The sequence below is a fragment of the Crocodylus siamensis genome, chromosome 5 (genome assembly GCF_052110815.1).
Source record: "Crocodylus siamensis isolate JL-2025a chromosome 5, ASM5211081v1, whole genome shotgun sequence".
NCBI lineage: Eukaryota > Metazoa > Chordata > Crocodylia > Crocodylidae > Crocodylus > Crocodylus siamensis.
The window spans coordinates 100,542,387-100,568,925 of record NC_143399.1 but is presented as its reverse complement, the minus strand read 5'-3'; the positions used below and the strand labels follow the sequence as shown (position 1 = coordinate 100,568,925).

Sequence of the window (26,539 nt, the reverse complement as noted above, 5' to 3'; positions counted from 1 at the left end):
AAAGACAACATAAAATAATCCATACACTGATAAAAATGACCTAATGCAGCATAACATTGACTTTTCAATAAGAGCACGCATGCTATATTGGTAAAACAAACACAAGAAAAACTGTATGACACCCCACAAAGGCCCAGAATTATAGTAGGGTTTGTGACAGTTATCACTTGTCCCATAAGAATTGATCTGCAACCCAAAACTCCATTATAGTTTACACCTGACATATGGCATAGTATGACTGGGCATTTTAAGTGATTCAGCAGATTTTACTTTTTACTATTCACTCAGTTCTAACAGGAAATCATTTGAAATAGGTGACACAAAGGTGAAGGACATGATATCACACTACCAGTTGGAAAAGCCATTCATTTACACTTTAATATAACATGGATAATTTAAAAATATATATTTTCAAATGAGATTTATTATATGCAAATAGAAAATGTAAATAATCAACAGCAACAGTCACTGGGAAGAGCTGATTTCTGAGTAAAAATTCCTGGAAGTGCATAAGAGGCAGCATTTCTTTTGCCTGTTTCAATTTAGAAGAATCTAAGGAAAGTTGAGTTACCTTATGAAATGCAAGTTTATAAAAATGCTGTATATTTTTATGTAAGCTCAATTTGGTTACCTGAAAATATTCCAGTTAAACACTAGTCACTTCCACTAAATATTATTTGACTTACTTTGGTTTCCTAGGAGATGTCCCAATTAAGCGGGCTTCCTGATTAGATGCATCTTGACTAAGTGGACTACTTTGTTTACTAATCTGAGGTGAAAACATAAGTCAGAAAGATCTCCTGACATACAACTCAGACACTGCTTTGCCTCCAGTTGTGTCTGTTCCTTCTTCTCACTTCCTTACACTTTGATAAGTAAACTGATGGAGAGACTCTGTCATACAAAAACAAGTTGGCCGCCTCCAGATGAGTCCAGCTGTGTGGTATGTGGCACTGCAAGTACATCTGCAGTGCCACATACCTCACATTTAGGTGTTCTCTGTGCTGGAAGGGCACGCTGCCCATGCATACCCTGCTCTATTTTTTTTTCCATTGTTTTTTTTTGACCCCTGGATATCCTTGGGTCAGAAGAACCTGTGGGGTAAAAAAAAAGTGGAGTAGTGCACACACAGGCAGCGCACGCTGCTTAAAATCAGAGCTGGGCGGCTCAGAGCCATGCTCCCCCAGCCTCCCCTACTTCAACCACATGCTGCATGCCAAAGCGACACATGCCAAACTGCACGTGGCATGCGCGGTCCCCAGATACAAGTAGTGGCAGTGCAAGGTGCACCACCGCTACTTTTCCCTGCAGAACCAAACATCCAAGCTCATCTGGATGTGGCCATTGGGTTCTTATTCCTTACTCTGATATGTTTTCTCTGGTCTTCCCTGCAGCTGAAGAGGGACTGTTTGGTTTAGAATTTGATAGGAACAGGTAGTAGCTTGGCATGAACATTTTTTGTTTACTACATTTACATTCAGCATGTTTTACTTTACAATTTGTGTGATTGTAAAGGCAATGGGACCCTATTATTACACATTTCTGGATACTGATAGCTATTATTGGCATCATATTTGCTACTGTTTTATTATATAATATGCCACTAGCAGTTAGGATAAAAGGAACCACAGTGATACCTGCATCCATCTACCACCGAAATTTGGTGGACGTTATAGAATTTGAAGAATTAAAATAGTAGTTTTGTTTTGTAGTCAAACTTAGAAAGTACTTGTTTTTAAAGGAAACAAGGTGAAGACCAACAATAGACTTCTATGCAAAATGAATTGGTTGCCCATCTATTTTGGAGGACTTGTATACACATTAACAAATGAAAAAAATACTGTACAGCTGGCACTATCTAGAATCCTTACAATGGAGAATTTTAGTAAAGAAATTGAGAATTGTATAGGCTTAAAGATTTAACTAATAAATATGTTAGTAAAATGTTGAACAGCATATTTTTCCATTGGAAATGGTGTTGTGACAAAACTAATTTTTCCCTTTTTGCGGATCTATATTGCTGAAAATGCCCACTGGAAAATCTAAATAGAAATCTAAGGTTGCAAAAGACTAATTTTTTGAATATTGTATTTGTGAAACAATATCAGAATAAACTTTTTATTTCAAATGCTATATTTTTCATTGTTATATTACCTTTCTTTTATATTATCTATATTGAATATTTATTTTATTTAATATTTAAATTAATATTAGTTCAGTTTTATACTATCATGACATGTCTGTAATAATGCATGATATACCGAAACTTCATATTCTGACCTGACACAGCACTACAGGCATGTTTTGTCAAGAAGTGACAAGACATCAATCTAACAGTGACAGTCAAAATATTTTCCAAATTTATTATACACTATTTTACCTTTTATTTTTATAATTTAAAAATTATACCAATCTTATTTTTTAGATCAGTATCTTCTACTTTTGATGTAATGCAATAGTTTGGTTATATTAAGAAGCAAAGCAGATGGATACGATGGGTGCACCTATATGCACACTTTACTGAACACCAGATTAATTAGCTCTGCAGTAAAGTGTCACAGTCTACACCTGCACTGGTATTATGGCAGAGTAAACTAAGTCAGCCATAAGATAGTATAGTCCTCAGCAGTACTATGATAGAATCACCATGTGCAATCAAATGCATATGTAGATGGGGCCTGCAGGTGCAAATTGTACCGAGTTACCCCAGCCAGTCGTGGACAAGACTCCTGCCTGACCCTTGTGCCCTAGTTAGCCCCTCCACTGCCTGATGTTGCCACCTGGAACCCGGGACTGGTTGCCCCCCTCCACCTCCCACCGTGCCTCCTGGCAGCCCAGAGATGCTCTGCCTTGGCTCAAAATGCTTCTGTCCCGGGTATACGTGTAGGTGCTGCACCCAGGAGTGAGTAATTCTGGCTTAAACTGCACCAGAGTTTATTGCTTTGCCTTAATTTCACGTGTAGATGCACCCTGTAAGCACTAATTTGAGGAGCATCTGTTTATAATGGTCTTGGCTCGATTTGAATAATTTTTTTTCTAAGATTTTGAACACTGGAAGAGACTATGTGTGTTCTTGGATGACTTGAGAAGTTTATTCTCTAGGAGTGTCACCTGCTGTCACACAAAAGCATATATCTATGCTAGTGGCTCTCAGCCTTTTTAGACTCAAGACAACCCTCTGAACTTTTCAGAATTTAGTTGCACCCCATTTAAAACAGTAATTTATTATGAATATTTATAAGCATCATAATTATATTAGTGATTATTATGTTATACATTGATTAGATATTTATATTATAATCCTTCCTTCAGGCTGCTGGCTGGGAATGCTCCCCTGGCTCTGCATGGCATAGGATGCACTTGCTTCAAGAACAGCAGGGTTCTCTTCACTCCATGACTCTAGATCACTGGTAGGGTTTGGGAACTGCAGGGCCAAGTTCTTCACTTAATTACCACAGAAAGGTCCCCCCCTGAACTCCAGCTATAAGAGACAGAATCTGGAAATGCCCAGCTGGTGGGGATGAGGTGCCACACTGCACAAACATACAGCAGGAAGCAATGGGCTTGGAGGGTCAGAGGATCAGCAAAAGGACACACAAATCTCAGGAGAGGGCAGGCCAAGGAAACACTGTGTTGCAGTCATGTTCACCGTTGCAGCCAGGTGAAATCATGCACCACGTGCAGAGCCAAATCAAGAAGCAGCTATGGCAGAAGTTCATGCTGTAGCCTCAGCCCTTCCCAGCCTAACCTTGCATGGTGTCCCTTGGAACAAAGGTGAGCAGGGCAGATGAAACAGCATGCAAGGCATCCTGGTGTAATGCAAACAGCATGCTAGTGAAGAATGCTCTTTCTGTCTTTTGTTGAGGATTGTCTGAGTGTTGTTAGCAGATGTTAAAAGCTTTCAGATCCATAAAAGGACAAAGTTTTCAAACCAGAGTGCCTCTGGTGAGACTCTCAAATCTATATTTGACCCTGCAAATAAATGTAGCCTGATTTTTACACTTAGTGCTTTTGAAAATTCAGGCTACATTTATCAGTGCCTAAATAGGGTTTTAGGAGTCCAGATTAACCCCGACCCTTTTTCTGAGAAACTATTGTTACTAAAGGAAGTTTTGACATTGCTTGCTTGAAGGTGATAAGTTTGGTTCTATACAGGGGCACAGACACACTCCTGTTTTGTTATGTTGCCGATGAACTTGATGCAAAAAGCGGTTCGTTTCTTTTGGAGGCTCACAAATAATTCTCAGGCACATACTATTAGCAGCACAAAAGGTGTATTTGCAAATCGGGTCAGAGCAGAGACAGAAAATCTCAAATTGCTCCGCCCCCTGAGGAAATCTGCAGCAGGTACTATATGCTCTCCCTCCTGGGCACGTGTGCAGAAACAGGAACTCTTACAGCTCATTTCCGGTTCATACAAACACATATGTGATCACGTCACTTCATTCGTCGCATGTATATTATAATTAACTACTTAAGTATGCGGGACAGATAGGCATATATGCATCAGCTAATTACGCACGCTCAGAAAGCTCTCTAGGTCACCAAGAGTTGAAATCCCCCCCCCCTTTCAAGGACACAGTCAGTTGAATTCCAGCTTCTGTAATCTGCATGTGAAAGTCAGGGGGAGAGAAAAAGGGAGTGATTCTTAGCATAAAAGGTCCTTGGTAGTGTTTCTACTTATCAGGTACGAGATGCAAACTGTGCAGTTCTAACAATACTCCATTTACAATATTTCTAACAATCTCTTGACGTGGGGTCTGGCCAGAGTCCCTGTGTTCACACAGTTGTCACTGCCACTTGTCCCTTCCTTTCCCCTGTTGCTCAATTTAATGTTGAGTAGGAGGGAGAGGAAAAGCAAACAGCAGAAGCATTCACCTCATGGGCTCCAGAACCACATAAAAGCAGACACTGGCTAGACCCTACTTTGATCAGCAGTGGGGGAGGTGGTGGGAGAGGGAGGGCTTGGAGCTCACTGCTCACTAGGGACCTGCAGTGACCAGACAATGAGCTCAAAATAACTTGTGCATGTGCAGTACAGCCAAAGTTGTGTGTGTGTGGGGGGGGGCACACTTACTTTGCCCCACTCGTGGATTTACTATGGATTCTAGACATGTAGTTTACAGAAACAGTTTGAGGAAATAAGACTTCAGGAGAAAGATGGATAATTAAGTAGAGACAAACTACAGTATTGTGCATCTTGAAAAACATCAATATCAAAATCCACATCCTTTGTGTCTCCTTGCTATGTTTATTATTTTATTTTGACAGGATCAAAAGTATGTTTTTCAGTTTGTAAACAAAACATTTCTCCCATTCATGAGAGTGAGAGAGAGAGAGAGAGAGAGAGAGAGAGAGACTCTAGGGAAGAGATGTTCCAAAGATGTGTTAAGCATGTCTGTTAACATTTTTTAGCTTGTTTCCACTGAGGGCAACGAAAAAACTCCCATGGACTTCAGTGGGAACAGGATTTAAGTCTGCTGTAATCTTTCATCAAGGTGATATGTTAATGAATACACTATACCAAAACAGTAGACAGACAGGTTTGGGAATAATAATATTTTTAATATTCTAGTTCTAGGGGCCGATGGTACTAGATATTACAATAGCTCACTGGAATTATTAGCCAGAGAAGCTTAGAATTTAAGACCATATACAACAAATGTGAATAGCAGAAATGGAAGGAAAGATGAAGGAATGGTAATCGCCTAATTATGCAGCACAACACAGACCTCTGTTTTTCATCACTATGTATATTAATATCTTGGGAAATTCTCATAAATGGGGCTATGTGAGTTAAAAATGTTTATGAAGATAATGACAGAAGATGGATGCAATCAATAAAACAGAAAATATATAGATGTGGTTGACTGTTCTTATGCATTAGTTCTGAGAACAAAAGTTATGGAAGAGTCCAGTCAAACGTCTCACTTGCGAAAGAGCATAAAAAACACCTACCATTTAAACAGCTAGTGTTATTCACCTCCAGAGGGGGCAACCTGGTTCTTGGTGTGGTAAAGTAACAAAAAAGCTATGTGGTTATGCTTTGGCTTCTACAAGGAAGAAATTTCTTATTATACTTGTAACACTAGAAAGTTTTGGTTTTTTTTCCCCCTGGAAAAAAACGGCATCCCTGTTGTTATATTGCAAGAGCAGAAAAAAATCCTACTAGCAGTGGTATGATTGTTCTCAGTATGTGAACAGAAATTCATAGCAACAACTGTGTTAACTTTCTTTGACTGCTGCTGTACACAGTGCACAATATTTAGCCTTTCTTAATATCCGTGGAATGCAAGGAGTCTGAAAACTATAAATAAATGTGATTTGTTGTTACAGTATATACTAATGAACCATTCAGTCTTTTTATAACTGGTTGAATATTAGCTGAGAGATCAGTTCTCTGGCAGTTGCCTGCAAAATGATCAATATGTGTTTAGTAAATTAAGCCCCAGCAAAGAGAGACCAGGTAAATTAGGAAACATTCTGCAAATGATTAACTAGATTTGTTAGACAAGAAAGAGAAGCATCTCTGATGCCCAGTCTCAGAGTTAGTCTAGTAATAATTCCCAGTGACTGATCCACAGTGTACATTGTTTAGAATTGTCTTTGATCAAAAGGGCTGTAAGCACCTTGTACAAATAAGCTGATTTTATACAAGCCGGCTATTTGAACATTTTGACTTTCCTTATAAACTACAGTGTGTAAGAGGAGCCTGATAGGCAGTGCACTGAAATGTATTTCTTCTCAGCTGTAACTTTTTCCAAATAAACTACTGAATATATTGTAAATTATTGGGAACATCTATCTTTGTTCTATAGAATTAATCTTGTAGTATTCTCTGTCGTGTGATGCACCCTGCCTCTGCCTCAACAGAGTCTCTGCAACTGAGAAAACATGCACATCCTCCACTAGTCAAGCCTATTTCTGGAAAGTGTGCATGGCTCTCTGAAATCCTCTGCATGCCATCCCACTTCACTACTCGTAACAGTTGCAGATGCCTGTATTATGCATGTCCAAAGAAGGTGCTTAGCCTGTTTTGCCCAGTGAAAACCACTAGGAAGACTTACAATCCAACATTTTGTTTCCAAGGGCTGTATGTCCGTCCGTTACATGCTCCAAAAACAGGCAGGGACATATATTGTCTCTTTTCACTAGCAGCATTCTCTGGAGAATATCATAGTGTGAAATTTTGAAATCAAATTGCAAGACCCATTGTAGAACAAAAAGCGATTGGGGTGGAGGGGGAGTTTCTCTTCTCTTCCTTCCTTTCCTCCCCCCACCCCCTGACACCCACCTACCTTTCTGACAGGGGATTTGAAAGATATTCCTGACGCAGCAGCACCAGCAAAAACAGCTGGAGTCTGGAGAAATCGCATCTGAAGTGGGAGATATGCAAAGCCTGACTAGTTCAGAACAGAAGCTGCCTGAGAGAGGACATGCAGAAAGCCTGCACATCACAGCATTGATTGGTGTGTGCTGCAATTGCAAGGCAGCAGAAACAGCAAATGGAAGCAGTTTCTGTTTCACTTCCTTCTGAGAGCTTAGATCTGCCAAATGCAAGCCCCCAACTCCCTCTAGGCTTCAGTCACTCCCCTGCTGGCACAGTTTATTTATTTATTTATTTATTTATTTTAAGCTTGCATCCCAGAGAAGCTAAAAGCTTTCATGGCTGAAAAAGTCTCCAGACCCAGCACCAGATTTGATCCCTTCGCATGACAGTTTTGTTCCCTCTGCATCTCACGGAGGATACCAGCTTCCTAGTCCAGTTGCATTCAAATATGGCTTTTCTCTTTTTCGTCTCTTCTTAGTCGATCTAGACCTTTTTTTTTTCTTCTTAGAGAGAGATTTTTCTCTTTTTCCCTCCTCCCCTTTCTTCCCCGTCTTACGTCTTGTAACTTCAGCACATCCCAGTGTATGTGTTAACCCAGCCCGGGGGTGCAGACAGGCGTGACAGTTTGCCCCCGATCTGCTGGCTCAAGACAAGGACCTTGGCTCCTAATCGAGAAGGACCCAGGCTGCCGCTTGCATGGTTGTGCGCTGCCTGCTGGGCTGCCCGCAGTGGCGTGGGGAAGCAGAGCCAGGTCCTTGCCTAACCCCGACTCAGGGTGCGGCGGGGAGGGCTGGGGAAAGAAGGTGCAGCCCTTGGAAGCACTGTGTCCTGCCCCAGAGCGGCCGGGGGCGCCGCCGGCATGAGCTGCCTCCCAGTGGGGCGGCACGAGGCAGGGGGCGAAGGGGCGGCGCGGGGGGCTGTGCCAGCTACCGCGGAGCCCGCTGGGCCGCCTGCACGGGGCTGAGCGCTGTAAAGGGCATCGCTCCAGCTGCATCATCCCGCTCCCCCGCCCGCGCGCGGCTGGTGATGGCTGAGGCAGCACTTGCCTGTGCGCGGGGGGGGGGGGCACTGCCAGGGGCCTGCCTGCCTCCTCGGGCGCCCCCGGCCCGCCCGGCTCTGCGCCCCCCGCCCGGACGCTGCGTTTCTGGGCTAAATGTCAGCGAGCCCCAGCTGGCGTTTGCACTGACAGGTGCTTCCGGCGGCGGTGCTGTCACCGTGTACACACGCACACATGCATACACGTATCTATGCATACACCCTTGCATATACACACCCATGCACATGGGGATGTATGGATACACATACACATACCTGTTCAGTGTATATGTGCATGCACACACGTGTAAAGGATCTGTGCTTGCACGGTACGCACATACATACACATGTACACATGCATGCACACACGTGTAAAGATCTGTGTATGCACGGTACACACATACATACACATATACACGTGCATACAGGTACTTACAGATTCATACAGACACGCACATACACACAGCTATATGCATATGCATACACGTACATGCACACGCATACACATGCATACATACACACATACACATTCATATATGTACATGTGTATCTTTTATGCCCCCTAGATAATCAGCAGTGTCATTCCAAATGAAACATTACAGATGCACACATGAATGAAACACACACGCATGCAACACATACACACACATAGCATATGTATCATTTGGAACAACACTGCTGAGTGTATGTATGTAACTATATAAATATATGTGTGATGTATATATACACACGCATATGTATGAACCATGCACATATATGAAACATTACACCCAGATGTGTACATATACACACAGATATATGAAACACATACAAATGCACACATATATAGGTATTCACACAGCTATATGAAACGTGTCTATATACACACATATCAAGCTTTGTACATGTACATATCCATAGGTGTGTGTAATGTCTCATATGTGTATGTATGTATAGACACCTGTGTTTCATATGTGTGTGTATGCAGACACCTGTGTGTGGGTATTTCATATCTATGTGTGTGTTTGTGTGTATGCGTGTGTGTAGGGGCAGGAAAGCACACATACATTAGTGTGTGTGTAATGTTTCATTTGGAACAGCACTGCTGGGAGCAGGGGGACTGACACTGCTGCTCTACAAACTGTAGAGGCCCGAAGTGTTTAAGAAGGAAAAACAAGGGGGTGTGTTTCTTGGGGGGGACAGAAGGAATTGAGGGAGAGGAGGGAGGGAGAGAGGGAGGGAAGAGAGAGAGAGGAGAGAATCAGGCAGACAGGCAGTGCCAGCCAATCAGAGGAGCTCTCCTGAGCTGCAGAAGCAGAGCATATGAGCTGAGGGGTTTGGAGGTGCACAGAGCTGGAGTCGTGTGCCTCTCTGAGGACTGGGAGCAGCTGTGCTGCGAGCACTGAGAAAAGTCCCCATTTGCTTCTTATAAATTAAGTTCCTTGTCACCAGTTAGGGCAAGTCAGCCAAGGTAAGGCTTAAATGAAATGACACTTTAATATGTAGCAACATGAATATTTCTGGACAATGGGGCTGCTAACACAGTCTGCTAAGCAGTGTCAAAGAGATTTGGTGGAATATTGCTCTAGCAGTGGATCCACAGCCTGTGCTGTGTTGATCTTAAAGTTATCTCTGATGGGTGAGCCTTACCCTTTTGATATTTTAGCATTGTGTTTGCTGATCCAAGGATCTTGCAGTGGAACCTGCAAACCATAAGCATAAAAAATATAGCTGTGTTCTCGCTGTGTATTTATCTGTGAATGTGTTATAATACCTACAGTTTTGCTGTATAACTTAGGGGAATAATGTGCAGATGCATTTTACTGGTGGTGATCACATTCAGATGCTTGGGATCTGAGCTCACTTCTATATGTGCCTGTGTAGAAATATAGAAATTAAAAGCAAACCATGTGAGACTGTGTAATCAGGAACATTAAACTTGGTATTTGAACAGTGATTTTTTAATCCTTCTTTCCAGCGCCTGTAGCATTACATGATATCTGAGCACTGAAACTGCAGTAGAACAGAGCTCTTGTCGTGGATATAGCTGTAGCTGCTTGTTAAAGCTTAAGCAGTGTCTAAACTTTTACTTTTTTTAAAGGGCATAGTAAATGATGCACAGCCACAATTGAGTCCCCATTACATTTCCCCTCCTCCCCACAGCACCTTTATTAATGCACAAAAAAAATGAAGCATCTTTACCATGACTTTAAGCTACAATACAGTTTTACCAGCTGCACTGCACTCCCATTAGGTTTAGAATTGAGTGTTTTAGGAAACAAGGAATTCCTCACTAAGACTCCACTAATGTGTGTATCTTGAAAACAAGAAAGCACTGAACCTATGTGCATGTGTGACTGTGTGTGCAGTGACGCCCCCCAGAGAGGACAAGAGGGTGTAGGAAACACTGAAATGGAGCAGGTGTGAACAAATAGTGTATTTCTCTGAATCAGACTTGAAATAGTATGAATTATTTGAACGTACTTTGTGGTTTAAATTAGAACTTGGGATACTTCCAACTTTGAAGAGCAGTGATGATGCCCCATCAGTCTTCTCTCACTCAAAGGAAATGTGGCAAAAAAAAGGGAAGGTAAAATTATCACACACTTCATTTAGCTCAGGTGATAACGTCATTGCCTCTCTTTAAGGTACTGATTTTGTTTTTCATCATAGCCCCTGTGTTTTCAAAGCATTACTTTCTGTGCTGCAGTCAGTCAAATACAGTTGTATGAAAACACTGAAGCTTTTCTGCAGTAATTGTTCTTTTCATTTGATGGTAAAAGGGTATCTTCAGGGGAGACATTAATTGAAGAGTTTGACATGTGTTTGGCATTCTGCCCATTTGGGGAAGGAAAAATGGACAGATTTAGAAAAAAAATTCAAACCTTTTTTCCATTAGGTAATTTGCCCCCTTAATTTAAATATTTAACACTGGCTTTTATTGGATATGAAATCCTCTAATATACATGTATAATCTAACACAGACCATAGGTTAAGGATTGATGCGGATTCATCATGGTGGTTTTCTCTGTAAAAAAAACAGCGTCCCAGTGTATTGTTTTTGTGGTTGCTAACTTGCTAAAATCATCCATGGCTTTGCTGGATAGATCTGATATCTCACTTCCTGTTTCATTTCTACAGAGAAAATGATCAAAACCCAAACATGGGCAAAAACATTTGTAAAGATTACAAACAGGTGGCACCCTTTTCTTTAAGCAAGCATTGTTCTTTTGCACTCAAATGGAGTTAGGGGGCACTGTACTGTTGGATAAACCCTCATGTAAACGAGAGACAAAATTATGCTCCTGACCACTTGTAGATATTAAAGATCCTAAGAGACTTTGCAAGACTGAGTGCTAACTCTGGGATCCTGGCAAGTTGCCAACTTGGGTAATTACATTCCACCCAGTTTAATTCCCCAGGGAGTTTAATTTGAAAACAATATTCTTTACTTCCTAAACTAAAACTGTTCTGTAGTGCTCTGTCCTGCAGTGCAGTGACTCTGGTTCAAGTGCTTTACTGGCTATATGTTGTGCTTTTCAGTTGTAATCAGTGACCATGAACACAGGCTAGATGGAAGAACAACTGGTGTTGAATGCCCTTAACATCTGCCTAATCAAGTTCAAAATGAATATCTGTGTACACGTGTATGTCTGAGAAAGACAGAAGCTTTGCTATATGTGTATCATTGTGAACTAACTGTAAGTTTGGGAAGTGCGTTATATTAGAATATGATTATGAAGGACACACATCAATTAATGACTATCCCCTACGCTTCTCTTTTTTTAACCCTACTTTAAAAATACTTGCTAGTTTTATAAGGCTTGAAAATGTGCAACTAACCAAATGCACACAGTTAAATAACTGAGCTTGTCGACTTGGCAGTTTTTCATTTATTTTTGTAAAATACTTCAGCTCCCATCAGATCTAATGAATGCAGTTTGAGGGATACAGATGTTTCTGTTTCAATTTCTAAATGTTCTTCCTTGGTTAAGAAATAGGTTGCTGATAATATGAATTAAGATGAGAGCCATTGCTGTTCTGATCAGATCAGAGTAGTGCCAGTGAGTCATAATGTGAAAACACATCACAGGCTGTAATAGCTAGTTAGCCTGAGCAGGCCTTTCCTACAAGGCCTACATTAAAGTAGCTATAATGTCACATTATTTAACTGTATGCATACGAGCATTGATAATAAGGGTTGAGACTGACTGACAAGAAACAACAAGGTTTGATGTGGTACCAAGTAAATCAATGCAATAGAGTCTATTTTTAGTGTTGGGCACCTGCTGTGCCTGAAGGAAGCATGCATGCAAAAATCATATGCATAAGCAATTCAGAGAAAACAGTACTGCATGATATAAGTCATCCTGGAAACCTTGCTGACATTTGTTTTGAGATTGCAATGGTAGACACCTTTGGATGGGTCAGCAATGTCAGAGCTTAAAAGAAAGAGACTGTAGTCTACTGATAAGTGTGAGGAAAGCCACAGTTCCTATATTCTATTTCAGATTCTATTACTTTGGGCAAGTTGCTTAAACTCTTTATGGCTCAGTTTCTTCATCCGTAACTGCTTTACAATCAAATTCTGAGGCTTACTTATAGACAGTGAACATCACTAAAGTTGCACAGGTGTTTCTATTCTAAATCCAACTTCATCCTCCCTTTCAAAGTAGGAAAAAAATGGATTTCAAAATAGGTAGGTTTAGATAGGCAGCTGAAGAGATTCTCCAACAAATTCAAAGTAAATTAGAAAGGGAAGTCCTTAATTGACATTATAAGCATTGATGTTCTTTAGGGTGAAAGAGGGAGACTTTTCAATGAAGGAGAGAAGTTTGCCTTCAAGAATGGAGTTAACACAAACTGATTAAGGCATAATTAGGAAGTTCTATTTAAAAATAAACATATTTTTCCATCAGACATTAGCATGAGAAACTGAAAATGGTAGACAATTAAAAACAAATTTATTGTAATAAGTGAGAGGCAAGGATTTTTTGGGGTGATATCTTGTATTGGACCAACAGCATGTCTGAGATAGATAGATGTGACTTACTTTTAATAAGTTATTCAATGGGGCAGATTGGGAAGGCTTCTCCGCTGTTCTGAAAAGCCCAATGACATTTGCAGGTGGGGCTGATTTTTTTCATGGTGCAGACAGCCAACCAGAAACAAGTAATCATACAACTCTACTCTTAATTTACGTGTAATGTAGCTACAGTTGTTTGTTTCCAAACCTGTTGTTCTTGAAAATAGACATGAAAAAACCTCCCAATGCTAGTGTAACACCAGCCCTGCACCCTGATTCTTGCACCAGGGGTGCAAGAATAACAGCCTCCATAGCCCTGGCTGCTGCTGCACAGGGTGCAGAAACTGTTATAGCTTTGTTTCCTAAAATGATATGCTTGCATTAGGTATCTTGTCCTATATGGTGGAAGTATAGAAAGTACAGTTTTTGTTTGTTTTAGCCTTGGCTGGGCGGAGTTAAGGTTGTGACTACTGTTGCATGAAAATCAATATTTGAGAAGCAGGAGATTAATGGTTCATCTCTTGATTCTCTAACGGGTTATTTGCTTTTTATGAACAAAAATCTTGAGATTATAGTAAACTGTATTTACAGGTGTGATTTTTACTGCAGCCTTAACTCTATCTGTGATTGTTTATAGAGCTCTTAGGATATATCTGGACTGTAGGCTGCATTGTAGTATAGAGATATTGGTCTAGCCTGGGTAATATTAGCAATCCTTCCACAGCAGCATGAAGCTTACTGAGAGCTAATTTGCTTGTTGGTTACATTTTGCAGCTCTTACAGAACTCTGTGCCACTGCAGCTAGTGCATTTTCAGTAGCTACTTTAAATTCAAAAAAATATAGTTAAAGCCCGTTTAGCCATACTCTGGATTTTGGCTATAGGGCTTGGCAGACATTACTAATGCATTAATTGCAGAATAAATGACAACATGCCACAAGTGCAAGATATTTAAGATAAGGTAAAATGCTAAACAATCCACAAAGATGTTCCACACTAAATCTCACTTAATTTTGAATATTAGGCATGCAAGTATCTAGGAACAGCGCGTGAAATCCAGCTGCATTCCTTCCTCATTGAACATGCCAGCCTGTGGGGAGCAGGTGTGTTCAAAAGTCATTATGTCACTGGGCTGTACCAAGCCTTTTAAGTCTTGGGCCTGGAGAGGCCCAGGTGCAAGTGTACTATTTGAAGGTCCCAGGTAGCATAAGCTTAACATCTGGGAGTCTTGCTGGGCCTCATTGCACCCTGGGACCTTAACAAAGTGAGCTTACCTTTCAAGTTTCTTCTGGTGGCTGCAGGGGTCACCACTGGGGGCCAGGTCCCAGTGCCAGGCCCCTGCACTAGAATTCTTGTCATTGGGATCAGAGGAATTTTATCTCTGATCCCAAAAATCACACATCCTTCTGTACGTTTCTGACAAGGTTCAACTGGCAGTTTCTGGGATCCCAGTCACGTTAATTTATTAACATCTGCTAGGGGACAAACATTGTTTTTGGCATGTTTAAAAGCAAATCAGCAAGCATGAGCCAAGAAAAGGATGTAGGTTTTCTTTGTTGGCCCTTGTAAACAAGCAGGGTAGTTGGCACATATTTGTGATATTGACATTTTCTACTTCCTAATGACTTTGAGTGGGGGTTGGCAACCTACAGGCCATGGGCTGCATCTGACCTGCCAGGCAATTGGATTTAATCTGTAAAGTCAGGATATCTTTATCAATTTGGTAGCAGGGGACCACAAGTAGTGCTTTTGCAGGGGGTTGATGTGGCAAGGGGGAAGTAGCACTGGCATTGGTAGGCCACCTGCCATCACAGTTAGCTCCAATAAAACAATCCACTGTTCTGAAAGATGACTTAGCTCGAAGAGCTTTGAGTTTCTTTCATTTGATCTGCTACTGCATTTTACTGACAGTCACTGATATTCTATTAATATATGAATTCAATATATACATTATGACCATTACTGTAACACTAGCAACCTAGCTCTTGTATACTGCTTTTAATCCATAGATTTTAGAGCTCTTAACCCCCCTACTACCGCTCCCCAAAAAACAAAACAAAACACCTAGTTGCATTACTCTGTGGTACAGCTAAGATAGCACTCGGGGCTCCTGATTTGCTAGTCCCATGCACAATCTTCTCTAGACCACTCTGCTTCCCTTGGAGGGAAATTGAAGCATGTTCTTTGGGGAATGTTCTTATTAGGAAGTGTGTTTTCATTGCAGTAGTGCATCAACTTTCCCCCCCTTTCCCTAGCGCATGATATACTGTAATTCCATAACTATCATTATACCACTCATGACTATGGCTTGAAATGAAAACATAAATTCTTTGCTGGGGCAGGGATTCATCTTAAAAAAGAAATCAGAAATAAAATCAGGGGTTGGTATTAGACAGCCCATGGCTCAGATCTAAGCTTCAGAGCCACTGAATCTGGTCTGCAGAACTGCAGGGCTTTGCCTGTGCCTTTTCTTGCACTGGGACTGAGCAGTGAGGAGCTGAGCCAAAGGCAGGGTGCTGGAAGGTGGGCCCATGCCATTGCCTATTCTGTCTGTTCCCTCCTCCCCCTTCCCAAGCTTGCAGAGTGGTCTCAGCTTCTAGCTGGGGAGCTAGAAGCTGTGTCCACACCACTGTCACTGCTACTTCTCTCTGATTCCCCTCCCTACTTTCCCTTCCCCAAGGTTGTGGTGGAAGCTCAGCACCCAGCAGAAGAGAGTTGCACTGGGCTTAGGCTGGGTAAGGGTGGAGGTGTGGGGGAGAAGTGGCAGCAATGTAGAAGCAGCTTCCAGTTTTCCAGACCCAGCACAGCTTTCTGTCTGGAAGTTGCATCTTTGCTGCCCCTGGGGAATAGGGGGCTGGGAAAAGCAGTGTAGCTCCCACGTATGTGGCTCTAGCCAGGGGCAGGGAACCCTTAACCACCCCCACCCCCTGGCCCTGGACCAAAGCAGGGTTGTTTTGGCCCATGGCTTCCAAAATGTACTGGCCTCTGGCTACTTTACCACTACATCCAGGAAGAGCACAAACCATCTGCAGATGCTTCCTCAGCCTGACAAAGGGTGTTTGTGTCCTTGCTAAGAAGAATTTTTCTGACTATTGGAGCTGGTCTAATAAAAGATAACAGATTTACCCAAAGAACCTTGTCTGTCTCATTAAGAATGGAATGTTTTGGTATTGGTTAAACTTCTTTGTGATTAAAACACAGAAGTATGTACCTGAATAATGAGCTCTTCTTTAAGCCAAATGTGTGTGTATGTATATGCAGACCTTAATATATACATTTATAAGGTGTGTCTATGTACATTCTTTCTCTCTAAATGAAGCTTTAAAGACAAGACATCTATACAATTATACTAAGTAGCTCATTGTGAACAAAGTTAAATGACAATATCACTTAACTTAGTGGTAGTACTGTGTTAAACAGCTTTGAAAACCTGGATTTGAACCTTATTTTATTTACATATTTTATTCCTTGCATTGGGAGGGAGAACTCTGCCTGGAAATTCTCGGTGGCAAAGGGGACAATGAGTTTTATAACAGTGAACCTTTTGGTGGATAATAGAATAGAGATAATAGAGATTTTTAACTATGATTAAAGTTGCTTTCACACATCCTAAACTAAATGAAATGAGATCACAAAGTAGGGTAATGAAGAAATAAAGGGTAGATTGTTGGGGTTTTATGACTAGTGTGGATGAATCGTAAGTTGGGGAAAAATGAAAACAGTTACCTCCACAGACTAATGATAAGACAAGCTTGTTTTGCCATTAATGCCATTTAGAATGCCTGATCTGTCTTGTGGCAGTACAGGAGTGATGTTGGACATGTGATGGTATAGGAAATGGAAGCTGTGATGGGAAAGGTGAGGATTTTTGTGGATAATATATAATACTTTATCTTCTATGAAGAAGAATGCCTTTCATTTAAAAGCTCTGAATGTATCTCAATTCTGTAGTCAGTTCAATAAAATATAGCATCCACAGAAATCTCAGCCAGAACAATTTTGACATTTTAAATGTAGCTGAAGAAATGTTTGATGCTATTTTAAACTCATATTAATTGTTGATACTTTTATTGGGCTTTTGCCCAATATTTAATTGCACTGAAATAGCAGCATAAATGTGAAGGCAGAATGCAACCTCTTGTATTTAATTAAATTGCTTCTTTTCCCTTTTTTATGGCACCTTACGGCAAAGTTTCTTGTTTGATAAATTAGGAGCAGTCCAGTTTGGATGCTGGAGTGACTTCTCTTTTCAGAGCTATACATTTTTATCCATAACAACAGATGCAATTTTTCAGAAATGATATAAATAAATTGGTTTTGCCTGGATGAAATATTTTTGTTTTCTTCTAACTTTCCTTGGTAAAGATTGCTGAGATGTACTGAGCTAGTCAGGAATTATTATGATTAAACTTTATTTTTTAGAAGATGCAAATGCTGAAATATGCCAATTTTAATTAAAAGGTTTCTGAGATATAGGCTGGAATTTCTGGTCAGAGAGAGAGAGATTCACTTCAGAAGAGCCAATAGTTCAGTTTGTTGAGGACGTTCTTTCTGTCAGTTTCTTTTATTGGAACTATTCCACTTTATATGAATAATTGAATATTAATTTGGACAGGCAGGGACCAATTCAGTAGCCCATTGACCAGGGTATTCACCTAATGAATTTGTATGCATGGGCAAAGTTACATTACACCTAGACTGTATTGTATCTGTGGAATGCTAAGTGGTGTTAACGGTAGAACATACGGACTCTCACATTAATGGCCAATACTGTTCCTTTCCTCCACAGCTCTGACTTGCCACTAGAGGGCTGGCAAGCAGGAACATGCCCAGTAGCCAGGACACCTGGGGTGCCTGTTCATGTGTGGGACACCTGCTCCGATGCGCTCTAGTTAGACTGTGTTGGAGCAGACTTGATTAATATCATTAGAATGCTCCAGCACCCACCCTGTCAGGTGTATTCAACATCCTTGTGTCAAAATGGTGGTGGGAGTGCTTTAACTAAAGCTTGTTGAACAAACCTTAGTTGAAGTGCCCTGGCCACCATTTTGAAGCATGGGACACTAAAGACACAAGATGCTGAGGGTCTTATAATTACAGTGGCTCCCTAGAGCTGCTCAAATTAAAACACCCTTTCCCCACCTTTCCCATGTGTACAGATGCCTTTGGGCTCTTTCTCTGTTCTGGGTAGTAGTGGTATATCCTGGGATGCTGGAGAAGTGCAGATTGCTCATTTTATCTCCATGGAGCAGACTGATGTGATACCAATAGGATCTTGGAGGTAAGGCCAAGAGTTAACTCTTGTGTGAAGTGGTGTTACTTTGAGATGCTCAGAAGGCACTTAGCACAAGTTAATGAGCTTTAATGCATGGTTGCTCTCATTTTAAGTTCCCTTAGTATGATCTCAGTGTCATTTTACCTCATGAGACCTGAGTTTGAGTCCCTGGGCCAATTAATATTTTGCAAAATTCAGTAGTTCCAGGGGGCGGGAAAGAGATTGCAAGAGATAGTTTGGCCACTTGCTTGGGATGTGGGGGAATAATAGACTAATGACCTGAACAAGTAGTCTCAGAATCAGGTGAATGCCTTACCCACCAAGCTTTTGGATATTCTTGGTGCTGCCTCCTTTCTCTCTCTTTTTTTTTAACAGAAATTTTGTTCAGAACAGGAACTTTTAAAAACATATTCTGGTATATCTAGCCAGCAGTCATGCTGATTGGCATTAATTTATTTTGGGCTTCTGTGTGTGTGTGTGTTTGCAGAGAAAGTGAGCATACTGCTGAGAGAAAGCTGGATACTGTGTCCAGTTGTGAGAAACATTTCATTTGACTGTGAAAAGGTATTTTTAACCCTGATATATGGCATTAGCACCATGGAAGTGCTGACTCTTCTAAGTGTAAAATCTTTGCTTTCAGGAGAGGTGAAATAAACTAGGCCAGATGAGCAGCACTGTTGCATAGCATCTATTAACTGACTGGGGGAAGAGCCAATATTTAAAAATACAGGAGAGAATGTAACTTATAGCTGGATTGCAATCCTGAATCATTACTGCTTTTATGTTTCAAATTCTGTTCTTGGTACTAAATAATCAGCCTTATCGCTGGATTTATGGAAAAGCCACAGAGCATTTATTACATGTAATTTTCACACACTTTGCTGGTGAAGGAAATGTGTTCTATATTTGCAGTTAATTAAAACAAGATTTCTTGTATTCCATTTAGAGGAATTCAACCTAAAGTTATTATCTGTCCGATTTGGTTTCGAAAGATCGGCATATTTCTGTGTTTGTATAGCAGAATGTGTAAAGTAATCAATTTATTTTATCAATGTGTTCTGCAGTGATATGAGTTAAGCTTCTTTCAAAATCTGTATTTGTATTTTTTTTTCAAGTTGTGAAACAGCTGACACTTTTTTTCTCCCTAGTTGCTAAAGAAATGTAGGGCTGCTTTCTTAAACCCATGGCTTCAGTGAGGTGAAATAAACTAGGCCAGATGAGCAGCACTGTTGCATAGCATCTATTAACTGACTGGGGGAAGAGCCAATTAGCATTAATGCCTAATGCTTTAAAACCTCATATAGCACCTTTTAAGAAGAGTTTGGAGGATTGGGAGGCTGAGAGGGTGGTTGGTGTTGTTAGAGTGTTTTGACCTGTCATGGGGAAAAAATACACAGGAATGGAAGAAGTCTCCTGGGTCATCAAGCAGTTGCTTGCACTAGCAAGGATTGGAGACTCAGTGACCCAGGAGGCCTTTTACACTCCAATCCTTTGTTACTTGAGAAAGGACAGTTTGTACCCCAGAGTTTGTCTAACATCTCTCCCAACTATACTTTGGTCTAACAAAAGCTGTTATTAAAAAAACAAAACAAAACCTTGCTTTGTGTATATGTCCTGACCTATTACAGCTATGGCACTCCAACACTGTTTGTGTTCCCATGATTGATCTAAATATTCCCTCACCTACTTCTTCTCTGATAGATATTGGTCTTCACTATATTTTACATCTTGTCCCAATGTTTTCTTTACATGCAGTGTTTAAATCATCACTTGAAGCAAAAGAAAGGAGCTGGAAGTCCCAAGACTTCTAAACACCCCAATTCTACCCCATTGTGCCCTCACCAGGTGGGAATTCCCACAGGGACTGTTCTGAATGTATTTGTCACTAGCTTTCCTCCCAGAGACCAATTTATTTCTTCACAGTTAAACAGATATAACTCACTCGGGGTGGGAGGGAACAACCTTACCTGTTTTCACTAAAAAAATATTTTTCAATGAACCCTTCTCAAAATGTATAACTTTCATTTTTACCCCACAGTCTATTTTTTTTTCTCGCTTGCTTTTTTCCCCCCTTTTTCCTATTTTCTTTTTTTTACTTTCAATTCAACAAGAAGAAGAGGCAGGAAAAAAGGCAGGGTTTGACACAAACACACTTAGTCTCCAAAAAAAGAAAAACAAAAAATTTAACTAAAAAGTTTTAGAAAATTATTCAAAAAATAAAAGTTGATTTTTTTATTTGTGTTATCAGTAGCACAGTGAGTTTCCGTCCACCCCTCAACACCACAAATGCTTAGTTTAACGCCATTTCCTTCTTCAAAGTAGATCTGTGTATATCCTGCTAGTGCAACTCTTGTTCCTATTGCTGTGCTTAGTCCTGGGCTTCTGTATCTTCTGCAGCTGGTTCTGTTTAGGGGTGGACCAACAGAGGTTTTTGGGGCTGATACCGGTAGCCAGTTTTTAAAGAGGCATATCGGACGATACCAATCTGGTTTCCAATGCAGCTGCGTGTAGCTGGTAAGTCTGTTGTGGTGGAAGGGGAGGGAAGGGGCGTGGGGGGTGGTGCAGATCAAGACCTCTGTGGCAAGGGAGGGAGCGGGGTGGGGCAGACACTGCCCAGCTGGGGAAGGACAGAGTGCGGGACAGAGCCATGGCTCATCTGGGAGGTGTGGGGAGTGGGGGGGGAAGGAGGCAGCTCTCACTGTTGCATGCATCCCAGGAGGGCATGGGGGTGGGGGGTGTGCCCTGAATCTGCAAGGGGTGCTGTTGAGGCAGGCTGCAGCTGTGGGTTGGGGCCTACATTGGGGCAGCGGCGGGCAGGTGGCGGTGGCGGCGGTGCTGGGAAGGGGCTTCAGGGGAGGGTTGCCGCCATCCCAAAAATAACCATAGCCACTCCATAGTTCTCCGACCACCGCCGCCACCCACCCCATGCAGATCTGTGGGTACACGCCCCCCCATGCCCTCCTAGACAAGCAGTGGGAGCCGCTGGCTGAGCTGCCAAATCAGCAGTGCACAGCGGCATGGAACTGCCTCATCCCCCCTTCCCTGCACAAGCTGTGGCTCTGTTCTGCACCTCTCCCACCACTGCCCCAGCTGCGTAGCATCTGCCCCACCCCAGTCCCATACCCTCATCACTATGAGGGCCTTGATCTGCCCTCCCCCTCACCCCTTCCCTTCCACCACACCAAACTTAGATGCACGCAACTCTCCATGCCGCCAGCTGTGCTCCTCACTGCCTATGTGCTGCACACATGCCTGGGCCATTTATCTGCCAAATTTGGCTGATTTCTGATATGGACAATTTTCTTTATATCGGTGTCAATCCGATATCAGACCGATGTATTGGTGCACCTCCAGTTTTATCTTATTTCTCTTCTGGTGAGGTTAGCAGAGGTATGCTTTGACAAAGCTGGGAGTCTTTCTCCCTTCACCCCTATGTTTGAAGACTATTAGGGACTTTTTTTATTCCCCTCTCCACGCCACTTCCCTTCATCTCATAGGACTGGGAAATGGAGAGACAGTTGGAATGAAGGAGCACTGAGCCATTCAGGAGCCATGGTTAAAGGGGAGGAAAGAAATCCTACATGGAGTTTGGACTGTCTGTCTTTAACCATGAGGTAGAGGAGGGGAAGGGCAGGCAGTCAGATGGGGTTTCTCTGGCTCTGAAAGATGCAGTCTGTAGAGATAACCTATAGATTTGACAGCATTTTAAACCATCTCAGCAAAAATATCCTTTTAAAATGTAACAGATCTTACAATGTTCCTTGAAGGGCCAGTACACCTTGTGCAAACTAAGATAACATCGGGGAGGAATGAATTCCATAATCTATTAGCAGATCAGTATGCAACTACTCAGTTTGGCTTGTATTGTAAAAGGCATGTTGTGTATTTGGTCAAATCCCATCACATGATCATGTATTCCTACATATTTCCTAGTTTTGAATTGAGATTAGAGATGTTCCTAACAACATTAAAAAAAAAAAAGTATCCCATCCTCATAACTGCAGTGAGTTTCACTCCACAGGATCATCCAGGTGATCATTATTGCTCATTAAAGTATAATGAATACTTGTTCCATTCATTGTGGGGCTTATTATATTTTAATGATTGATGTGATGCTCCTGCAATGCAAAACTCAGGAATGCCTGTTGCCTGTTTAAGCTGATGGCATTGCGATTTCTGTGACTTCTGTGTACAAGCTACCTGAAATATTTGTAAGCAGTATTGCCAATCATTTTCAATAACTGAAAATGAGAAAATGTCTACAGACATTTCTGCTTCTTGAATGAGATGAAGGGTGAATTGTTTTACAATATTAGCCTTAGCTGTTAAACTTTAGGCCCCTGCTGCTTGCTACATATATTATGCAATAATATGTGTAGCCATAAATGTAAAGTAATTATCACACAATTAGCTGGTTAATCATACAATAAATTTAGACTAGCCCTAAGTTCAAAATAATTATCACACCATGCTAATGACTATTGAGCTATAAAAAGAATCGACTGGCCACAGAGTTAGTGCTTGAAAATGTATCAGGGCTCTCAGTTTCAGATTTTTAATACACTGATTAATATTCTCATTAAAATGAATGCATGTCAGTTGAGTATAATTTGGTGTTCAGTGTGAAATGATATTCATAAACAGCTTTTTGAAGGCAGATTTATGCACTTTCAAGAATGTTCACAGAGATAAATAGTGACATCTAGAGAGCTGACAGAGCAACTCTTAATGAGCATTCCTTCTGTTTTAGCAAGGGTTGTCTATATACTATTGTAAGCATCATTTTTGTCATCCATTATCAGTGCAAATCTCAAAAGGCCTAGCATCCTTGCAGATCAAATGGTATCCAGATTGATTTCTGCCTGTCTGTTCAGTTGATATCCAATCTTATCATGCTATTGGTGATTTTAGCCACTATATTCCTTGGATATCTTCACATACTTTACCAGCACTAAACGTAAACCTGAGTTTGTTCCTCAGATCACTATTTGCTTGCTTCTCTGCGGCAGTATTGATTGTCACCCCACGGGCACCACAAATAAGGTCTCAAAATGATGCATAAATTATGAAAAAGTAATTTTAAAGCAAAATTTAAAAAAAGTGAAGTTTTTCTGCTTGTTCCGGTTGGATGTCCTCTAAGAAACCTTAAGGCCATCTTCATTTATGTTAAAACCTGCAGTTATAGTACATTAAAAAAATCAACAAACAAAAAATATTAGTAACATTGATGCTAGCTGCCCACATCAGAAATAAATCCTTGACCAGATTCTTGCTCCATCATGGCTTTTGGGGGCTTCTAGGCAGTGGTCAGCAGCAAAGTCATGAAACTTCAAGGATCATGGAGCCTTGGCTCCACCTGTGCAGATTATGCATAGTCTAAAAACCTATCATCACATATTATTATTGTTATTATTAGTATTATATTTTAAAGGATATAAGAAAGAAGGGAAACGTGTGCCTGGCTTTTGCTGTCTTAGTACTGTTATGATCAGTATGTTAAGAGCAGAAGTGTCAGTTAAGGAGGTATAAAAAATTGCATCTCTTCCTTTGGCTTTCAGTTATTTTTCTTTTCTCCCCACCACCCGACTCAATCTCCTCTTCCTCCCCAGGCGTGGTCTCTGTATACAATTGCTTTTTTTTTTTTTGAGTTTGAGTGAAAAATGCTTCAGACCTGATCATACGCCTTACGTTTAGTCTCAGCTGGCCTCTTGTACAGAGGTGTACTTCAGTCAGCATAACCATGGGTAGGACATATAGTTTCTGTGCGACTCAGGTAGCCCTAAGATGAGTAGAGTAGATACCTTTCCACAAGGAGGTCGACATGTTTACAAACTATTTTCAGGGCATCATGTGAAAAACATCAAGGTGTGAAAAATGTATCCAAAACTTACTTGTCCAAAGACTGAGACTACTCTCTAGGCCAAATTATATATACTAATGTCTCATGTCTTGTCTCCATCTTGAGACACTTCTGACTTCCCAGATCTCACTGTCTTGGCCTGAACATGTCACCTCAGCCTTATGCAACATAGGCCCTCATTTGTTTAGGTTGATATGTTTGATTTGGCAGGCACCAGTTGCTTATCTAGCAGTATGCTCTATGTCCTGAAAGCACTGGGCTTCCAGGTAACACCGTCATTGACATCCGCAGCAGAATCCTCATAGTGACAGCAAGGGGAACCTCCTGTTGACGTGGCAAAAGTCTCCCACAAAGCTAGTGTATTGGCACAGTATCCACATAGTCTTCTCCCTGCACATGGCTGAGTTGGAAGGTCTGTTAACTCCTGATTTTAACTTATCATCATCTCCCTTGCAGCTGTTATGATGGCAGTGCTCATACTACCTCTACGGAAGTCATATCTATACTGAGTTTACCTGCACTCTATTCTTGTTTTGGAATTCTTCTCAGTGTGAGGACTAATTGAAAGTTTAGTTTGCAATTCTTGGTGACAGTCAGTAGTGTAACTAACCCAGAACAACTGGGGTGGCAGTCCATGGTATGCTGGCAGCCAGAAGTCATTGCTGCCTCCATAAGTTGCCGCTGCCCTGGGTGCCCAACTACCTTGTCACACCTCTGAAGACAGTCACCTGGAAAAAGATTCCTGCTTACCTCAGAGTAGTGAATTTTTCAAGCCTACAAGAATTGTATGAGGAATAGCTTTATTATTTGTTGTATTTGTTAGTAACAGACAATGAAAATATGAAAACTCATTCCTTGTCCCCAACCTCCCCCTCTCCCCCACCTTAATGCATCTGAATTTATTCAACAGGGAAGCACATATTCCCTTTCCATCTGCCCCAATTCCCTTATACACATACATACCTTTCTGGTTTTAATAGGCTGTTCTGAGAGGTGTAAATAACTATAAAAATACACCATTCCTACGTGAAACGTCTCAAAAATATTGATATTGAGTTGATTCCCAAAGGCCTTGTGAGTCTGGCATCTTAACATTTATTCAGTCTGATCTTCTGTATGTAGTTTGCACCTTTTCAGTCTGAAAGACAACATAACTCTCTGATGCCTATAGGCATGAACAATTTGTTTCTTTCTCTTGAACAAAATTAATAGATATTTTGAACTGCCTACATTTTGTTTACAGCTTTGAAAGTTTAGCATGATGAATTTGAGATTTGTTTTTTTCCATAATGTATATTTTCAGGTTAAATTTCTCCGTTCTGTTTCAGTCTTACTTGAAACAGCTCAGACAATTGCAGCATTACTTTTATGACTGAATATTTTTTTTGCACATAAAATGGTGTATAATGTCTTTGACACTCTTTATTTGGGAATCCAGGAACATGTATAAGGAAACAACTCAGTAGGTAGCTTCCATTTGAGTTGTGAAACAGTTTTCATAGGGAAATTTTTCCATAGAGTGGGCTATCCTGGAATATCATCACCAGGGATTCAGGTTTTCCATTTCCCACAGGGAAATGGAGAAAAACGCGGATTTCCCATTTTACTCAAGAAAAGCATGGATTTCTCATTTTACCAGAGAAGCATGTGGATTTTGCACTTTTGCAAAGAGCTCTCTGCAGGCTGGCGGGGAGCAGGAGGAGGGCAGTAGGGGAGGGGGCACCATGTGCATGTGGGAGCCTGGAGACCAGCTCCTTCAGGTAAATCTGGTGGAGGGGAGATTGAGGCCCCCAGAGGGAGGAAGGGAGTGATTTGGGCAGGGCTGGGGCTGCTGCCCAGCTGGGCAGTGCATGGGGTTTGGAGCCTGGGGCTGAAACGTGCAGTTACAGGGCCCTGGTGGAGACTGGAATGATGCCATGGGCAGCTTGTCCACGGGTGGGGTGAAGCTGGGGCTGGCTCCCTGCCACTGCACAAATTCCTTGGGGGAATGGGGAGCATAGTAGGTGTGGATTACCCTGTGTGGGCTGGGCCTCCT

The 26,539-nt window shown here is 41.4% G+C and overlaps 1 protein-coding gene across 2 annotated transcripts in view; it reads left to right on the top strand.

The window, feature by feature from the left end:
* Window positions 1-26,539, top strand: part of CDH18 (cadherin 18) — a 1,127,064-nt gene that overhangs the window by 615,491 nt on the left and 485,034 nt on the right. Inside the window, exon 1 of one of the 2 annotated variants that reach the window (XM_090049912.1) lies at window positions 9,691-9,815. The exons of the other annotated variant lie outside the window; for it this stretch is intronic. The gene's annotated coding sequence lies outside the window, so the exon portion shown is untranslated. Of the gene's footprint in view, window positions 1-9,690; window positions 9,816-26,539 lie in introns of those variants that run through there. 2 annotated transcript variants of the gene reach the window in all.